General features: G+C 33.4%; 1 long non-coding RNA gene across 1 annotated transcript in view; it reads left to right on the top strand.

The window, feature by feature from the left end:
• LOC141497889 (uncharacterized) overlaps positions 1-18,518 on the top strand; it is a 30,369-nt gene extending 11,851 nt beyond the window's left edge. Inside the window, exons 3-4 of the long non-coding RNA XR_012471484.1 lie at positions 7,333-7,410; positions 16,151-18,518. This is a non-coding gene — a long non-coding RNA (uncharacterized LOC141497889). The remainder of the gene's footprint in view (positions 1-7,332; positions 7,411-16,150) is intronic.
• The last annotated feature ends 890 nt before the right edge of the window (positions 18,519-19,408 follow it).

A 19,408-nucleotide genomic window follows, 5' to 3' on the forward strand; every position in this document is an offset into this window, starting at 1 on the left:
ACATTAGTTTGCTTTTCCATATCACTTCCAGCTTTTCTCATTGTCTTTTCCAAGTCATTTTAACTAATCTGATGGATAGTACCACAGAGTTGTTTTAATTTACATTTCACAAATTATTAGAGGCTGAGAACATTTTTATATAGCTATTGGTAGTTTTGAAATTGTTCTCAGCCTCTAATAATTTTAAATTTTCTTAAAAATTTTTGAATTTCAGATTCTTTCCCTCTCCCCCACTTAATAAGAAAACAAGAAATTTGAAAAAGGTACAGTTATTCAAAACATTTCCATATTATGTTCTGAAAGAAACACACAAATAAAAAAGGTAAAAATGTAGACTTCAGCATGCATTCAGACTCCATCAATCGTTTCTCTGGAGGTGGATGTCATTTTTCATCATACATCCCTTTGGAATTGTCCTAGATCATTGATTGCTGAGGAAAAACTCAGTCATTCACAAACATCATACAATATTATTGTTACTGTATACAATATTCTGATTCTGCTTGTTTTACTTTGCATCAATTCATGTCTTTCTGGGTTTATCTGAGAGCATCCTATTTGTCATTTCTTATTCCATCACAATCATATACCACAACTTGTTCAATCATTCCCCATTCGATGGGCATCCCCCCCCCTCAATTTTCAGTTCTTTGCTACCACTAAAGGAGCTATAAAAATTTTTGTACATAGAAGTCCTTTTCCTTCTTAAAAAAAACTCTTTGGGATACAGACCTAATAGAGTCAAAGGATACATGTGATTTTATAGCCCTTTGGGCATGTATCCAAATTGCTGTCCAGAATGGTTGAAATCAGTTCAAAATTCCACCACTAGTGCATTAGTGGCTAAATTTACCCAATTCCCCTCCAACGTTTCTCATTTTTCCTTTTTTGTCATATGAGACAATCTGATAGTTGTGGGGTGGTAGTTCAGAGTTGTTTCATGTTGCATTTCTCTAATGAATAGTAATTTAGAGCATTTTTTAATATGACTAGAGATAACTTTAATTTCTTTGTAGGAAAACTACCTATTCATATCTTTTGAGCATTTATCAATTTAGGGGATGCTGTATAAATTTCTTAAAAATATATTCTTATTAGTTTGACTCAGTTCTCTGTCTTTGAGAAGTGAGACTTGGGTTAAGAATTTTTTATTTATTATTACTTTGTATTTCTCTCTATCTTGTTTCTTCCTGATTATCCTATTTATGTTTTTTCCCCCAGGAGTTCAGACCTATTTCTGAAAAATCACAGGAAGAATGTGATTCAAACTTTTTAGTATAATTAATTCAGATATGCTTTTCCCCTAGGTGGAAAGGAAAGTATAGACAATGCAGCAATATTAAAAGAAAAAAGAGAATTTTTCTCAAAAATTGTAATGTTACTTTTATACAATAGACCAGTTGTGTTCTGTATGAATATTCATACACTGTGCAGGCTCTTTTGCATTTATTGATAATTATAAAGGAATTCAGTTTAACTGGATGAAACATTAGCCAAATGGGAATTTTATCTCCTTTACTAACTCAGTGTCACTATATTAGAGCATCTACAAATATCCAATTCTGGATCTTAAGTACAAATATTGACTACCTTTAATTAGAGAAGCAATCCACATCTATACTTTAAACCTAAAAACTAGGAAAATAATTATACATTTAATGAATACTATAGAGAAAACAATTTGAAAAACTTTAGCACTTTAATCAACATGATGGTAACCCATATTCTAGATGAATGAAGATAAAATATTATTCACCTCCACTAGAAAGATAATGAATTTAATTAAAATCCAGAAAAATTGCACACATTTTTGCATATGACCAATCCAAGCATTGGTTTCTTTCAAACAGTGTAGCTATGTATTAAGGGCTTTGTTTTTTCATTTTTACTCCCTCAGTGGAGGGGGAGGCGTTAGTAGACAGGAAAGAAATAAGAAAATCTTGTGTGATCTTGAATGATCCTTGGATTCTTGCTTTCTGGCTAATTTCCCTAACTTTTTTGACCTGAAAGCACTTGATTTTGATTATAATGTTCCTGAGAGTTTTTGTTTTGGGTTTTTTTTTTTCAGGAGCTGAACTGTGTCCTTGGTAATGTAAGATGCCTGGAGATTATTTCCTATCCAAGACTCACTCCCCAGTGCCTGAAGACCTTTATTTGTCTTGACCAGATCTTTGTCTCTCTTCCTATCCTGACCAAGGCTAGAAAAGTGACTCACTGTGAAATTTTTCCCCCTTGTTCTGTTGCTTTTCTAGGACTTTATTGAATGGTTGTGAGGTAGGAAGCTGGGCCGTATTGCATCCTTTTACTCTGACATCTTGTCTGGTCTCTAAAACAAATGATATAGAAATGATAATCAAATAGGTGTAGATAAATCAATACACATATGTAAATGCATATATATGTGAGTTTATATACATATATTTATACATAACACATAAGTTCAGGATCCCTGGGTTAAACCCCCTGAAATTAAATCAACTTAGTTGCTTTCTAAAGTAAAGTAACTTATACTTTAAAGTATAAAACTCTAAAGAAGCAGGTTTTTTAATTTCTTTATAATGTATACAGTGAATTTAGAGTACTATTAAGAACTTATTACAATGTGTAATCCACATATAATTTTTAATTGCTTTTTATATTATTTTCCAACATACTGATGAACTTCTACTTGTGTATAAAAACCTAGGAAAACCTTCATAGTTATTCAATCATTTCAGTTGGATCTGACTCGTTATGACCCCATTTGGGGTTTTCTTGGCAAAGATGCTGGAATGGTTTGCCATTTACTTTTTCAACTCACTTTAAAGATGAGGAAATTGAGTTTCCTCAAACAGGATTAAGTGACTTGTCCAGGATCACACAGTTTTTAAGTGAGACTAGATTTAACTCAGGTCTTCAAACTCTAGGCCAGGCAACTGTGCCCCTTAGCTTTTTTTTTTAATCTAATAATATTTTATTTATTTATTTTTCCAACTACATGTAAAGATAGTTTTCAACAGTTATTTTTTGTAAGGTTTTGAGTTTCATATTTTTCTCCTTCTGTCCCTTCCTTGCCCTTTCCCCTGACAGAAAACAGTCTAATATTGGTTGGTATACATATGTAACTATGTTAAACATATATCCATATTAATCATGTTGTAAAAGAAGAATCAAATCAAAAAGGAAAGAAAAAACATTAAAGGGGAAAACAATAATACATAAAACAACTTTTAAAAATTGAAAATAGTAAGCTTTGGTCTGTATTCAAACTCCTTTTTCTCTGGATGTGGGTGGTATTTTCCATCACAAGTCCTTTAGAATATTTTTTTGGTTATTATACTGCTGAGAAGAGCAAGTCCATCATAGTTGATCATCACACAGTTTTGCTGTTAATGTGAATAATGTTGTTCTGGTTCTGTTTACTTCATCATCAATTCATGTAAATCTTTCCAGGCTTTTCTGAAGTCCCTGGTCCCTGTTACTAAAGCTGATGTGTGTGTGTGTTTGTGTGTGTGTGTGTGTGTGTGTGTGTGTGTGTGTGTGTGAGTGAGAGAGAGAGAGAGAGAGAGAGAGAGAGAGAATATTCATTCATTTTTATTTTTTATTTAAAAATACAATACATTTCCTAGAAGTGTGTTATCTTTGGAACTATTAACAAGTGCTGGATAATAATAGACTGGTAAAGGCCCTTGACTTCATTGGAAGGTTGGCAATTTATAGCTGTATAATAATTAGGTAAAGTGAAGGCACCTTCAGGACAATAGAAAGGAATGGTTTTATTATTGGTTTTGTAGTCTCTTTTCTTTCTCTTTAATTTTCCCTCATCCCCTTTACTTTTAGTAACTCAGTATTCACAACCCTTAGCTTTCAAGGCTTTCTAAAGTTTCAATGAATTATTTCCTTGTTGCTACAAAGTATTATGAAATATAATTCACCATTTAAACATTGCTTCATGTCTCTCCCTATAAAGTTGAGGTGCTACTTGAGCTTTCTGAATGACAAAATGCTCTTATGTCATTTTGCTTGTTTTCTTATGTCAGCTTAGCTTTTCCTGCTCCTGTCTGATTTCATCTTGTGTCTCATTCATAGGACACAGTAAAACACTAGAGCTATTTTCTTTTTAAACATTCCAAACTTAAATACTGATCTCTAGAATTTTATTTTCAATTCTATTTTGTTTTTTTATATCACATTTCTCCTTAAACAGGAGAGTCAAGAAGTTGATCCTTGCTGAAATTTAGGCTAAGAAAATAGTGTAGGCTGGAGAATAGTACCCCATCATCCTTCAGAACCATCTATACTTTGATTTAATGCTGTTGCAAGAAAATGATTCTTTAACCCATTTAGAATCTAAGTTTAGATTCTTAGTATTGAACATGACCAGTAATATCTGGGAGAAGACTAGCATTAACTATTGCATTCTGACAGCTTTGCCAACGAGTGCGTGTGTGTGTGTGTCTGTGTGTGTGTGTGTGTGTGTGTCTGTGTGTCTGTGTGTGTACCCATTGATTTTCCTTGTGTGTTAACAAACAGATTTCAAGGGCAGTTAGGCACGGTGGATAGAGGACAGGCCCTGGAGTTGAAATCCAGCCTCAGACACTTAATAATTGCTTAGTTGTGTGACCTTGGGCAAGTCACTTACACCTCATTGTCTTAAATAAATAAAAATAAAAAAAAATAAACAGAATTCACTGCCTGCCAGTGAGTAGTAAATTCTAGTTTTAAAATCCACTTATACATTACTTAACTCATATTGGTTGTGGTTCAACTAGTTATTCAGTTATATATAATTCTTTGTAAATCCATAGACCACTTGTGGACTATACTCTACTTTCTGGAGGACTATCCAAGTTCAGTGTTTTCATTATACTTTCTCTCCATCTCATTCTTTGCCATGCTCTTTTTCTTATGCCTTCAGTCTTTTTAAAAATCAAGGTCTTTTCTAATAAATCCTGCCTTTTCATTTTGTGGCTAAAATTACATGATTCAACTTCATTATTAGACTTTCCATTGAATAATCTGAATAGTATTAACTGATTTGACTTTCCTGCTGTCCTAGGAATTCTTAAAATTTTCTCCAGCAACATAATTTGAAAGTTTCCATTTGTGGCATTTAGCTTTCCTATAGTATAACTCTCACTGGCAAAACTATAGGTCTTTGTCAGCAAGATAGTATCTTTTCTTTTTAGTATGTTCTCCAGATTCCTAGCAGGGACCAAGTGTTTTTTCATTTTATGGCTGCAGTTGTCATTAGCAATGATCTTTGAGCCCAAGAATATAAAATCTGACACTGCTTCTGTTGCTTTTTCCTCTATTTGCCAAGAAGTGATGAGATCAGTTGACATGATCTTAGTTTTTTTTATGCTAAACTTAAAGCCAGCTTTTATAATCTCCTCTTTTACCCTCATCAAGAGGCTTCTTAATTTTTCTTTCTGCCATCAGAGTGGTATCATCTGTTTATCTGAGATTGTCGATATTTCCTATGGCAACCTTAATTCATCTTCTGATTTATCCAACCTTACATTTCTATTATGTGCTCAGTATTTAAGTTTAATAAATAAGGTGACAATATAAAGTCTTCTGATAATCCTGCTCCTAGAAAGACCTAAGAAACACCAAATTTTTAAAATAATATTTACTTAATTTCAGTTTTCCTGTGATTATGATAATTTAATCATTATTTATGAGCATATTATTTCTCCTGCATAAAGATTCAAGATCACGAGTAATGAAATAAATACAATCATTTTGTAAATTGTTGCTTGTACTTATAAGTGTATGTATATTCAGTCACTTAGAATCCCCCAGAGCTAATATTTTACTGTATTTACAAAGAGTTTGTTTTACACTTTTAGCTTTCAAATCAGTTTACTTTAGAGTCTATTTTGTTTTTGTAACCCATCCCACCTTAAACAGGAGGGCCAAGGAATTGTTCCTTGCTAAATTTTATTCTAAGAAAATAGTGTAGGCCATAGAATAATATCTCAGCAGAGGATGAGAGTATAGGCCTGTGGAAAATATACCTGTAACCTTGATTAAGACCATTTAAGGTAAAAAGTATATATGGTAAATGTGGAAGCATATGATGAGTCTGTAGAGACTCACTTTGCCTCTCCATTCCATTAGCTTTGGGGAAATATTTGTAGATTAGTTTGGTTTAGGATTAATTTGGTGTTTGATATCATAGCATTTAAGATATGGAAGGGAGGGGTGGCTAGGTGGCGTGATAGAGCACCGGCCGTGGAGTCAGGTGTCTCTGAGTTCAAATCCAGCCTCAGACACTTAATAATTACCTAGCTGTGTGGCCTTGGGCAAGCCACTTAACCCCATTTGCCTTGCAAAACAACAAAACAAAACAAGAATATTTGGAAGGGGCCAAATGCTGGAAATAAGAGAAAAAATAGTGACTCATAGTTTCCCTTATAGTCAAACCCCTTGACTTGTGGGCAACTCAGATCTTCTAGAATAGAGTGGGTTGAAAAAAATGGTTGCAATTATTATAGTGGTCAAGCTAATTTAAACTCTGCTTCAGAAAGCAAAAAATATCTCTATCTTTACATTACTCTCTTATGTGTGCTATGGTGAAATAGTAGAATTTTTAAAACTGAATCACACTGAGTCAGATCCTAAAGGGAAAATATAGAGCTTAGCACCACTTGGGACTTTGTCTTCATTGCTTTTTGTTGTTGTGGGGAAACTGTCTTTTTGGTGATCTTATAAAAGTATAAAGAATTCATATTTAAAGAAAACTAAGTAGAAAGAAGTATTTTCCCTTTGTACTTGTGTCAGCATATTCCTTTGAGCTTTGTCCTATTTATTTTTCTAGTTAATAATATTTTATTTTTTTCAAATATATGTAAAGATAGTTTTCAACATTCATTTTTAATATTGTTTAATTTAAAGGACAAAATTTTGCCCCAAAAGCCATCCATTAGTCTTTTTTTTCCATACTAGGATGTTTACTTACCTTTTAGTAGTTTAATATACTTTGATCTCATGAATTTTGAATTTGCAAAGGCTTCGGTTGAAGGTGACTTTAAAAAGTGGACTTTCTCAGAGTCTGAATTTGCTTAATTATAATGAAGCTCATCATTAAGGTTCCTGGAGGTTATATTGGTTAATAGTATATATATTTTAACAGACACTGTAGCCATTAATCTAGAGGTGCTAACTTAGTTCTATAGGTCCTTTATCAAATAAACAGTAACCCAGTTTTCTGAAAAAGTTAATAGGACCTGGAACTGAATGAGGTATAACTATAAGTGAACTGGCTACTTAGGAGAATTTGGGGTGATATTTGATTTCAGAGTGTATCTTTTTAATAAAACTATGTATTTATTTGTTCTTCTGCAGATCTGTCACTCAAAACTAATATTTTGGGTTGTTCAGGACTCATTTCCAACTAATCAAGAGGATGGAAGTTTTCCCAAGGTAATAAAGCTCTAGCTGCCTTATTCCATATTATTTTCCCAAGAATTAGAATTATGCTTTAATAATGATATTATTTACTTTTAAATTATCATAGTTTTTATGATTTACCAGAAAATTTTAATATTTAAAAGGATCTGTGATCCCATTAATTAGGGTTTCCTTCCAACAACAAAGACCACAAACTATCCATGCCTACCCATCCTACATGTTTCTTGTTCATGGTCTCCTCTGAGTTTCTTCATTTTTCTTGGCTGGCCATTTTTAATCCCTTCTCTTCATCATTTGGTACACTCATTTTTTTCCCTTCTATAATCCATGTACCTAATGACATCTTACTCTTTTTTTCTTTCAAAGCTCCTGAGTTTAATTTATGTTGTAGCTTATTTATACCCACCATGTGACTCTCCATTTCCCTCTATGCATACTCATTTAAAATTCTTTGGAGATTTATATTCTTTACATGTAAAAATTTAATTCTCCAATAGTACTTTTATAAATTTAATTCTATTATGCCTTAAGCAGTAGCATATATTGAAAAATGATGAGAAACTAGAATTTTGAGTCTCTTAAATAAAGTCCGTGTGTTATCTTGACCATTGTTGGGAATGCCATAGAATAGTTTCATGCATTAGTCTAGAAGAAGTGATGAATGAGATATTGAATGATCTTGGAACTTGCTTCTTTAAGGAGGAAGAGATATAATAAATCAGATCTCAGTTTCCTCATTTTTAGATAAAGGATCTGGATTGTATGTTCTCCAAAGCAACTTTTAGCTTTTTACCTATGATCTTGGGTCATTTTTCACTCTCAGGTAAGTTGTCCACTAATGAGAAAATTCTGGCCAATAGGGATTAGCTAGTAAATAAAATGGAAAGCAGGAAAAAAAAGCAGTAGAAAAAGATTTTTTTTTAATGTATTGCTATTTCTACCTGGCTGAGTATAAAGTAATTACAGTAATGTGTCCTAGTTGAATCTCTCCCCCCACCCCATATATATTTAGATGTCACTTTTCACCTCTGAAGACATGCCCCAAATTTATACAAACTTGTCCCCTAAATAGCAAACAAAAGGAAGAATCAGGAAGGTATTCTACCTTTCTTTATAGATTCTTAAGCATCATTCTGGTTTTTAAAAAATTATTCAAGTTCAGCTGGGTGACTCAGTGGACAGAGCACCAGCCCTGGTCAGAAGGTCCTGAGTTAAAATTCAGCCTCCACACTTAATACTTACTTAGTTGTGTGACCTTGGGCAAGTGACTTAACACCATTGCCTTTCAAAAAACAACAAAAAAATTATCTAGACCTATTGTTCAACCCTGATTTTCATAGACACTATCTATATTCCATGACTGATTTGAAAAAGAGCTGTATCAAATATTTAATACACATTTTTTTCCAAATCTTATAGAGGAAGAGATGCTGTAAAGATAGAGCTAGCATTTTTATATGATAATAAGAGCGTTCACTTTTAAAGTCCTTCACAGTTTTCAAAGTTAACCTAAGTGAGACAAGGACACTAGAATTGTCTTTCTCTACCCCTCCCAGACCCTGGTTCTGCTGAGGAGTTGGGGATGTTTTTCTAACTAAAAAATCTTCACCAGTATATTTATTCCAGTGATTATCAATTTTTATCCATTTCTCTATCAGATAACTAAATTTTAGAAAGGGATATATATATTATTTTGGTATAGTAAGAATAAACAATATAAAATATCCCCTGCCTCCCCCCCCAAAAAAAATCTGTGACACACTCTCCCATCAGTATATCCAGGGTAAAGTGAGCTCAAACTTACAAAATTCATGTGGCAAAGAGGTATCCCATGACTCCTTGTTTCTGGCTATCTCTCTCTATCCTTGATTAAGTTCCCTCTAGTAGTACTATAGAATTCTAGTAGATTCATTATAGAGTTTTAAGGTTACCTTTTCTTGGTGAGTCCAGTTTTTCTAGTTCCAGGCCACACACACACACACACACACACACAAACATTCTGCTTCCAGTCACTGCTATTCCAGAGACACTACTAGAACGCCAGTAAATTCAAATTATCTGACCCCTCCAAGTTCACAGAGTTTTCCTCTGGTCAAGGGGGAGCAAAAAGACAAAGCCCATCTCCTTCCTCTTGGAACTGTTTATTCCCTTTGATGGGCTTGGTTGAAATGTTACTTCCCTCTCTGCTGCCAGACACTTAAATGTTTAGATTTTGAATTGCCTTGCTATTTTATAGAAGACCTATAGAGGCATGACCAAGTCTTTTAAACTTACACCAATATATTTCTGACTTTCAGAGATTTCTCATGCCTACTCTAGTGGTTTTGGTTGTTTGATTCCGTAGAGTTGACCTTATCTTTAAGCTAGTTTTCTTAAAGTCGGATAGAGTGATTAGTTTTACTCAATGGACCTTTAACTATCAACATCTTAACAAAAAAATTGTTAAGAAACAACTGCAGCATGTAAGGCATGGGAAGTAAGTAGTATGGTAAAGGAGTAGCTTTGGAGTGAGGAAGTCTTGGGTTCCAATCCTGCCTTATATATACTGGCTATGTCACTGAATTCAGTCCCTCAAGCAACATTTTAAGACTATAATTCATAGGTGATTTGCTGACCTATACTTGTGGAAGGAATGGGTATGAACAATAGATAGATAGATAGATAGATAGATAGATAGATAGATAGACAGACAGACAGACAGACAGACAGACAGACAGACAAATAAATGGCACTGCTTTAGGTACTGGTGATAGATACAGAGATGAAAAATGATTCAGTCCCTGCCTCCAAGGACTTTGAGTAGTAATAGGGAGATAATGTACAAAAATAAATATGATATAGTCTCAGAAGTGAAAAGGGCAAAGGGAGAAATCTAAACAAAATATTGTAGAAAAATTTGAGAGGGACATAACATTTTTGGTTGAGTGAAATAGAGAAAACTTTATTAAAGATATGACATCTGAGTTAAACCTTGAAGAAAGGAATGGAAATCATCAGATGGAACTCTGGAAGAAATCCATTTCCTGGCATGTAATTATGGAAAGGTAGTAGAGGGCAGGACAGCATCAGAGAAATGGACAGTTTCCCAATTTATTGAGAACATGAAATTGTTTATAAGGGACTTATGTATGAAAATGTATGAATGAAAAGTTGAAGAGGGCTTTTAAATGTTAAGTTCAGGAGTTTGTATTTTTTTCCTATTTGCATTAAAGAGTTATGTGATCCAAATTCTGTTTGATAAAGATTGAATAGAAGAATGGAAGAAGAGAAATCATTTTACTAAGGGTTGTTTCTGAATCGATCAGACATTTAACCAACTCTGCTTCATTCTGTGGGCTCTGTATCTTGCATTATGAGGAAGGGGAATACTGCATGGAAAAGAAATAATTGATTATTAAGAGTGGGTCCAGAAAAATTCTGTAACTGTTATTTCCAGGGTTTTAGGAAAAAAATTAATTATTTTTTGTGGGTTATTGCCAAAGAAGGCAGAGTTATGTTCTTCCAGCCATATGAAAGATTTAATTATTTGGTGAAACATCTTTGATTTTCCCCCTTGCCCATGCTAGGCTATAAAAATGAAATTCACAAGTTCTACTGTTTTACTAACCATCAGAGTGTTCTCAAACTGTGAACCATGCAAATCAGTAGGGTGAAAAAGAAAGTTGTTTTAAACCAACAGGAGTCAATGTAGTTCTCTATGTTATGATCACATGACAGAATGTCAAGATTAGAATTATTTTCACAGCTAAAAGGAACGGTCCAAAATACTATAGTTGGAAATTTGCTTAAGTCAACAAAAGTGTCTGTGTATTTTCATTTTAATTTTCTGATTTAGTCCCATGTAGTATAATGAAACCCAACCAAAGTGCAAATCAAAAGAAGTTAAGAAGTACATGGAGTTTCTACTGCACTTTTCATTGGGTTTATGGAAATTCTATTTATCAGAATTTCTCACATAAACTCTAAGAATGACTATGTTATAACCAGAATTTACAAATGAAGAAACAAAACATATAAAACAGATAGAGCTAATATTTAATATGGAACATGTGGTAGGAATAGTGATCTTTTAATAGTTCGATTATATGTTAAATTTGGTTTATTATAATCTTGCTCTATTATATTCAGTCTTTAGGTTGCTTTGAAATTCTGAATTCTTCCCCAAAATATCCTTTAAAAGGTACTTGTCTTTCAGTCCAGCTATTCACATCTATTCAAATCAACTGTCTAGATCTTTTGACTTTCTGATCTAGATCAGAGATTTTGAGGATGGGAAGAGAAAATATTAATTTGGTACATCCAGCCATACTTCATAAATTAGCAAGTATTGCAGATTGGTTAATGCACAATATTATTATTCAGTTGTTCAGTCATGACCCCCATGGATCAAACCTTTCTATCCTTTATTTTCTCCTGAAATCTGTCCAAACTCAAGTTTGTTGTTTCTATGATACTATTTATCCATTTCCTCCTCTGCCTTCTCCTTTTCTTTTAATCTTTCCCAGCATTAAATCCTTTCTAATTACTCTTGTCTTCTCATATTTTCAAATTATATAAGGTTCAGTTTCAGTTTCAGTATTTACCCTTCTAATGAATACTCTAAATTAATTTCTTTCCATATTGACTGATTTGAGTTCCCTGCTGTCCAAGGGATGTTAAAAGTCTTCTTCAAAACTGTAATTTGAAAACTTTGATGCTGTGGCACTCATTTTCCTTATAAGTCCAACTCTTACAACCATACTGGAAAACTTTGACTATAAACACCTTTCTTAGCAAAGTGATTTTTAGTATGCTGTCCAGATTTGCCATAACCTTCCTTCCAAGGACCAAGTGTCTTTTAATATCATGACTGCAGTCATCATCTGCAATGATATTTGAACCCAAAAATATAAAATCTGACACTACTTTTATTTCTTCTTCCTCTGTTTGCCAAGAAATGATGAGGACCACTTGCATGACCTTAGGTTTTTGTTTTTTTTTTTGATGTTAAGCTTCAAGCCAACTTTATAATCTCTTCTTTCACCCTCATCAAGAGGCTTTCTAATTCCTCTTCCCTTTCTTCAGAATGGTATCATCTGCAAATCTGAGATTGTTGATGTTTCACTCAGCAAACTTAATTCAGGCATTTGTTTCATTTAGCCTGGCATTTCATATGATATGCTCAGCATATAAGTTAACTAAATAACATGACAACGTGTAGTCTTGTTCTACTCCTTTTAAAATCTTAAACCAATCAGTTGTTCTAATTCTAATTGTTGCTTCTTGGTTCCTCAATAAACAACTAAGATGATCTAGTACTCCCACCTATTTGAGGACTTACCACATTTTGTTGTGATCCTCACAGTTAAAAATTTTAGTGTAGTCAAAGAAGCAGAAGTAAATGTTATTCTACAATTCCCTTATTTGCTTCATAATCCAGTGAATGTTGGCAATTTGGTTTCTAGTTCCTCCACCTCTTTGAAAACCAGCCTGTTCTTCTGGTAATTCTTGGTTCATATATTACTGAAGTTTAGTTTCCAGAATATTATGCATAAATGTACTGATATATGAAATGAGAATAATAATTTTGTACTTTGAACATTTCTTGGACTGGGATGTAAACTGATCTTTTCCATATTTAGCCCACTGGTGGCATATTAAGTACAAACTTTAACAGAATCTCCTTTTAGGATTTTAAAAAGTTCAGCTGGAGTTCTATTAATTCCATTAACTTTATGATTAGCAGTGCTTCCCAAAGTCCACTTGATGTGGTACTGGAAAGCCATAATTTAGCCTATAAAGACCTTTCTCAGCAAAATGATATCTCTGCTTTTTTTTAGTATTCTATCCAGACTTAATTCTCTGGGTTAACTCTGACTCTAGATCAGAAAACACATCATCCTGACTGTCAGTGATGTTAAGATCTTTCTTATAGAGTTCTTCTCTATATTATTCCCACTTCTTAATCTCTTCTGCTTCTGTTAAGTCCTTACCAGTTTTGTCTTTTTACATGCCCATTTTTGTATGAAACTTTCCCTCAATATCTCTTACTTTTTTTTTAGGTTTTTGCAAGGCAAGTGGGGTTAAGTGGCTTGCCCAAGGCCACACAGCTAGGTAATTATTAAGTGTCTAAGGCCAGATTTGAACCCAGGTACTCCTGACTCCAAGGCCGGTGCTCTATCCACTGTGCCACCTAGCCGCCCCATTATCTCTTACTTTCTTGAAGAGATCTTTTGTCTTTTCCTAGTCTATTGTTTTCTGCTATTTCTTTTCATTGCTCATTTAAGAAAACCTTTTTTGCCCATCTCCATTCTTTGGAATTCTATGTGCAATTAGGTATAATTTTTCTTTTCTTCTTTGCCATTTGCTTTCCTACTTTTTTCTCAGCTATTTGTAAAACCTTCTCAGACAGCCATTTTGTTTTATTCCTCATCTTTTTCCTTGAAATTTTTTGTTCCTATCTCTTTTATAATATCATGAACCTCTAGCCATAATTCTTCTGGTACTCATCTACCAGATCTAATCCCTTAAATCTATTCATTGTTTCTATTTCATATTCCTGAGTAATGATTTTGAGTCATGACCATATGATCTGATGGATTTTCCAACTTTATTCAATTTGAGTCTGAATTTTCTGATAAGAAGCTCATAATCTGAGCCAGAATCAGTTCCATGTCGTGTCTTAACTGACTGCATAGAATTTCTCTACTTTTGGCTATAATATTGATCATCTGGTGATGTCCATGTGTAGAATCACCTTTGGATTATTGTAAAAGAATATTTGTTATGACCAGTTATTTATCTTGACAAAACTCTATTAGTGTCTGCCTTGCTTCATTTCATGCATGCTCCAAGGTTAAACTTGCCCATTATTTCAATTATATTTTGATTTCCTACTCTAGCATTTCAATCCCTTATGATGAATGTGTCTTTTTTGGGGTGTTATTACTAGATGTTGTAGAACTGATCAACTTTGGCATCTTCAACATTAATAGTTGGAGTGTAGGCTTGTATAATAACAGTGATACTGAACAATTTGTATTGGATTCAAATAACTATTATTTTGTCATTTTTAAGATTATACCCCAGTACTACTTTTTCAACCTTTTTATTGATTATAGGGGTTACTCCACTAAGGGATTCTTACCTATAGTAGTATATATAAAGATCACCTGAATTAAATTCACCCATTCCCATTCATATATATTCACTGATACCTAAGATGTCAATGTTTAGATGTTTAATGTTAAAGATGTTTAATCTTTCCATCTCCTGTTTGACCATATCCATCTTCTCTTGGATCATAGATCTTACATTCTGGGTTCCTAATCTTTATGTCATTGGACTTAATTTCATTACCAGACACATCTGTAGTTGATCTTCCCTTCTGTTTTGACCTAGCCATGTCATTAGTACTGTAGCTACTTGTAGTTGTCTTCTGCTCTTCCTCAGTAACATGATCTCTCTTTCTCTCTCTGTTTCTGTTTCTGTCTCTTTCTCCCTGTCTTCCTTAGCTTCTATCATCTTTTCTGAGAAGTACTATGACTCTCTATTAAGTGTATGTTAGGCCTGGATTATAATTCCACCTTTCTAACTTTTCTAACTCTTATGACCCTGAACAAGTGATTTCATGTCTTTGAACCTCACCTTTCTCACCTTTAAAATGTATGTAATAATGCTTGCTGTACCTATTTCAAAGGACTTTTGTAAAGATTAAATGAAGTTACATTTTGTGAAATGCTTTGAAACCTTAAAAAAAGTTATATAAATGTCATTTATTGTTATCACTTTCCCCTTTCCTTTTAGTTTTAGACAGAGGGCTTAGAACTCAGATGTCCTGTTCTTCTCTCTTATTCATGGTGTCTCTTTCATAAATAACAAAGCATAAATGCTAAAAGCAAAAACAGTCATGTATAGAATAAATCATGTGAAGATCTTTATGGAAAATTATATTTGCTGTTAAAGTATGTACATATTTTATTTACTTATAAATTCATATATCATTATTAGACTGTGTATCCCTTGAGGACTTTTGCATCTTTTATGTTGATAAATGCTTTTTAGATGTTTGTAAATGAAACCTACTAAATTAATAAATCAATTTTTAAAGTGACATTTGAAAAAAATGAAAGACATTACGGTGTAACGAATAGGGCATTGGACTTGGAATGGAGACTTGGAACCTTGTTTTCCTTATTTGTAAAATGAAAGGATTTTAATCAACAGCATTTGCATTTCCATTTCTAAAACTTTGATACTATGATACTATAAGCCTGTTAATTCGATTTAGTTGGATGTTTGTAAAGCACAAAAATTAAAAAGAAAAAAAAGAAGTAGCCCTTGTCTTCAAGAAATTTCATTACATTTTATTGATAAAGGTCTTTAGCATCTTTTGGTTAACCTAAGCTTAGGGAATCCCTAATCAAGAAAAAAAAAACCCAATTTGGAAATATTGGGCCTCTGTTGGATGTTGTTGGACAAAAATACACCCTTTATCCCCCAAGTTCCAAGATTTGTTTCTTTATTTAAAACATATGTATATGTATATGTATATGTGTATATATCATTACACATTTACATGTGTCCCAAATATTTATATTGAAACTGTTTAATATACAGACTTTTAAGTTCAAAACTGTCATGGGATAATGGGAAACAAATTGATAATTATTAAAAAAGCCCTGCTAACTTTCTCTTTGTGTGTGTGTGTGCATATGTGTATGTGTGTGTGTGTGTGTGTGTGTGTGTGTGTGTGTGTGTGTTCACTTTGTAGGAAAATGCCCCTGTTCCAAGGGAAGTTAATCGAAAAAAGCAAGATGAGATTGCAGCTGCATCCCTGATTCTACTCAGTGGTGATGGACACTGCTCCACAAGAATCGATTACCTCTACACTTTTTAATCATAATTCCTCCATTTGTATTACATATGATGTATGGGTAATGATGAAGTCATAGTGTCATATATGGAAATTGTTTCTGTGTAATCATCAAGTATAAGAAGAAACTATGGGACTCTGAGCCTTCCTTTAGAGAATTACAGTGGACAAATATGTATCATAAAATCAGTTTTTAATCATTCTGACTTCAGTGAAAACTCAGAATTTCACACTGTGAATCCACGTTTACAAACATTACAGGTGGGCCTTCAGGCCTGGTTCTCCTACAACATTGTCTTCCACTCTTCACACTCTTACTGCTCTTACATGCAACTGGTAAATTTTTTACTTTCCACTCACATAGCTCCCAACTGCTCCTTGCAGAGGCTGAGAGTCCCCATTTTTTTTTTCATTTAGATGTAACAAGCCTAGTAGTTTATTTTCATCAATTGTCTGTATATCTCTATATTTTATCCATGTACTCTTTTGATGTATAGAAGTAGTTTGAAACTCATTGTTTCCTTGTGGTAAGTGATTGAGATGCTGCCACAGGATTTGAGACACTGATGAATGGTGCTATTTTGGACTTTAAACATGCTCCTTGGCAAGGTAGCTCTGATGGAGTTAATTTTTTTTCCATGTCCTAAGAAGGTGTTGGTACTTTGTTTCCTTGAATGTTGTTCTTTAGACTGGACTGACATGTTTTCTTGTGTCTTCAGTGTGGCTTTCCTATTCAATGTTGTATGGTGAGTGAATATTTCTAAAGCCCGTGAAGCACTGACATTACATCAGAGTGTGCTCACAATATGCAGTTGTATCGGGAGCAACCACTAAATGTAATTTACATATAAATCTCCTTTCTATACCCTTGCCTGCCTAACTTAGAGAAAAGAGAAGCAATAATTTTACAGGAATTTTTATGAAACTCTTTTAAAATTACTCTCTGTTTGGAAGACATTTGGAAAAGGAGACAGGTTTTTAAATGAACTCTTTAAAATTCATAGGAACATGATAATTACTCCTTCCTTTAAAAATGAAAATAGAGCATTTCATTTTTTTAAATGGCAGAGCAGGTATTGGCAGTCTTATCAAATGTAGATTTTACATTTTTGTTCTTGTTCCCAGTGAAACTGACAAAAACTAAACCAAACAATACCATCTACTCATGAAATGTTGTGTTAGCCACGGTCTGAAAGCCCACCTTAATTTTTTTATATAACTGTCTTTTTAGCTCTTCCTTTGACAGGGCAGGCCTTGTTCTGAACTGTTTTGATTCTGACTGTTAAATACCAATGCATGCACTTAGTTTTCTTCTCTGACTTTTCATAGTACTCTCATCCCACCTTCCTACTCCCATTGTAACCCCCCTTCTTGTGTATTTTCCCAGACCCTCTTTTTGTAAGTTTAGGTTATGCCAGCTGTGCTGTATATAGAGCAAAAAACAATATTCAGCAGTTGTGGCATTTATTTGTGTATTGCAGACAATGCAGGCTTTTGTAATGATGTGATCTTTAATAATGCACTACAAGTACCCATTGTATTTTAGCTATTTTAGTAGGGTTTGTTCAATAAATATGAAAACTATAAGGATAACTAAACTGACTTTGCTCATCTTTGAGGAAACCTGCCACTGAATGTTATGTCTTGGTATAACATGTGCCAGATCAGGCTATGGGCATAAAAATGCCAAATAGCTATAAACTTAAAGAAATTGAATAAAGTCTTCCTCCTTTTTGTTTTCTTTTTTTCATTGTTGTTGAGTATCTATATGTTGTTGAATATCTAAATATGAATATCTGAAGATTGAATTTGTTTTGGATTTTTACCATAGGTTCAATCCTATTCAAAGACTTTATAAAACTGCCCATTTCTGATTCCTTTATCCCTTTGGATATATGTAACTTTCTCCACATTCCCCCCAGATGTAGTCCACCTGAATTTCTGATGCCCTCATACCCTTTCTTTCTCTGAAAATAAGTTCTCAGAATCTTCATTTCTAGTTATATGAGAGATAACAGCTTCATTTTTGTACTGACTTTTTTTATATCTCCATTTCTTAAAATATTACTTTCCCTAGCCTTCCAATAATGAAAAAAATGAAAAACAAATTTCAATAAAACAGACCAATACATCAATTAAGTTCATCAGTATATGATTTATTCTACCTCTGAAGTCTTCCACCTTTTCAAAGAAAGAAAAGAGCTGCATTTTCAGGTATTTTCTTTGGGGGCAAACTCAGTCATTAAAATTATAGAGTTTTGGTTGTCAATATTTTTTGTTGCTGTTCTTTTCATTTACATCTTGGTAGTTGTGTATATTGTTCATGGTTTTGCTCTACATCTGTTCATATATGTCTTCCCAGGTTTCTCTATTTTTTTAAGGTCATCATTTCTAATGACTTAATTACCCTATGAGTGGCATATTATTCCATTATATTCATCTACTATATTCATTTGCTTGGATGTTCTACAATTGAGTGGGCATCTACTTTGTTTCTAGTTTTAGTTGCCACAGAATGTGCTGCTTTATACATTTTGATGTATGTTGGACCTTAATTTCTAACAGTGACATAGAATTTATTCGTTGTTGTGTCCACATTTTAAAAAAAGAACTAAAATTTATAATGACAACTTGTGAGGTGGGGAGTATAAACATTCTTACTCCCATATTTTGGATGAGGAAACAGGCTCAAAAAAGATTAGGCCATTTATCCAGAATCATTCAGGTGGTAAATGTTACAACTGAGACTCAAAACCAGTTTTGTCATTTTGAAATCAACTTTGTTCTCAAGGTGAAAGAATTTGAAGTGTTCATAGCAGGCAAAGGAGGATTTGGGGGACATTTGGAATTTCCTGAAACCTCTAATGGCCTCTGAAATTATAACATCTGCTAATTGCCTGTATTCTCTTAGATCGTGAGAAATAGTAGAAATGGATGGATCTGGCTTAAATAGAATGTTAATCACTCTTCTATTATAGGGATAATTAAGTATCCACATATTGTCCTAAAATACTACTTTAGCCAGTGAATCAGATCATAGACTCTCAGAATAGGAAAGGCTATTAGAAACCATCTAGATCCATTTGTACCTAATTATGAATCCATTTTGTAATATTTTTGATAAGTAGTTAAATATCTTTACTTGATGATCTTTAG

Source organism: Macrotis lagotis, chromosome X (assembly GCF_037893015.1).
Source record: "Macrotis lagotis isolate mMagLag1 chromosome X, bilby.v1.9.chrom.fasta, whole genome shotgun sequence".
Lineage (NCBI taxonomy): Eukaryota > Metazoa > Chordata > Mammalia > Peramelemorphia > Peramelidae > Macrotis > Macrotis lagotis.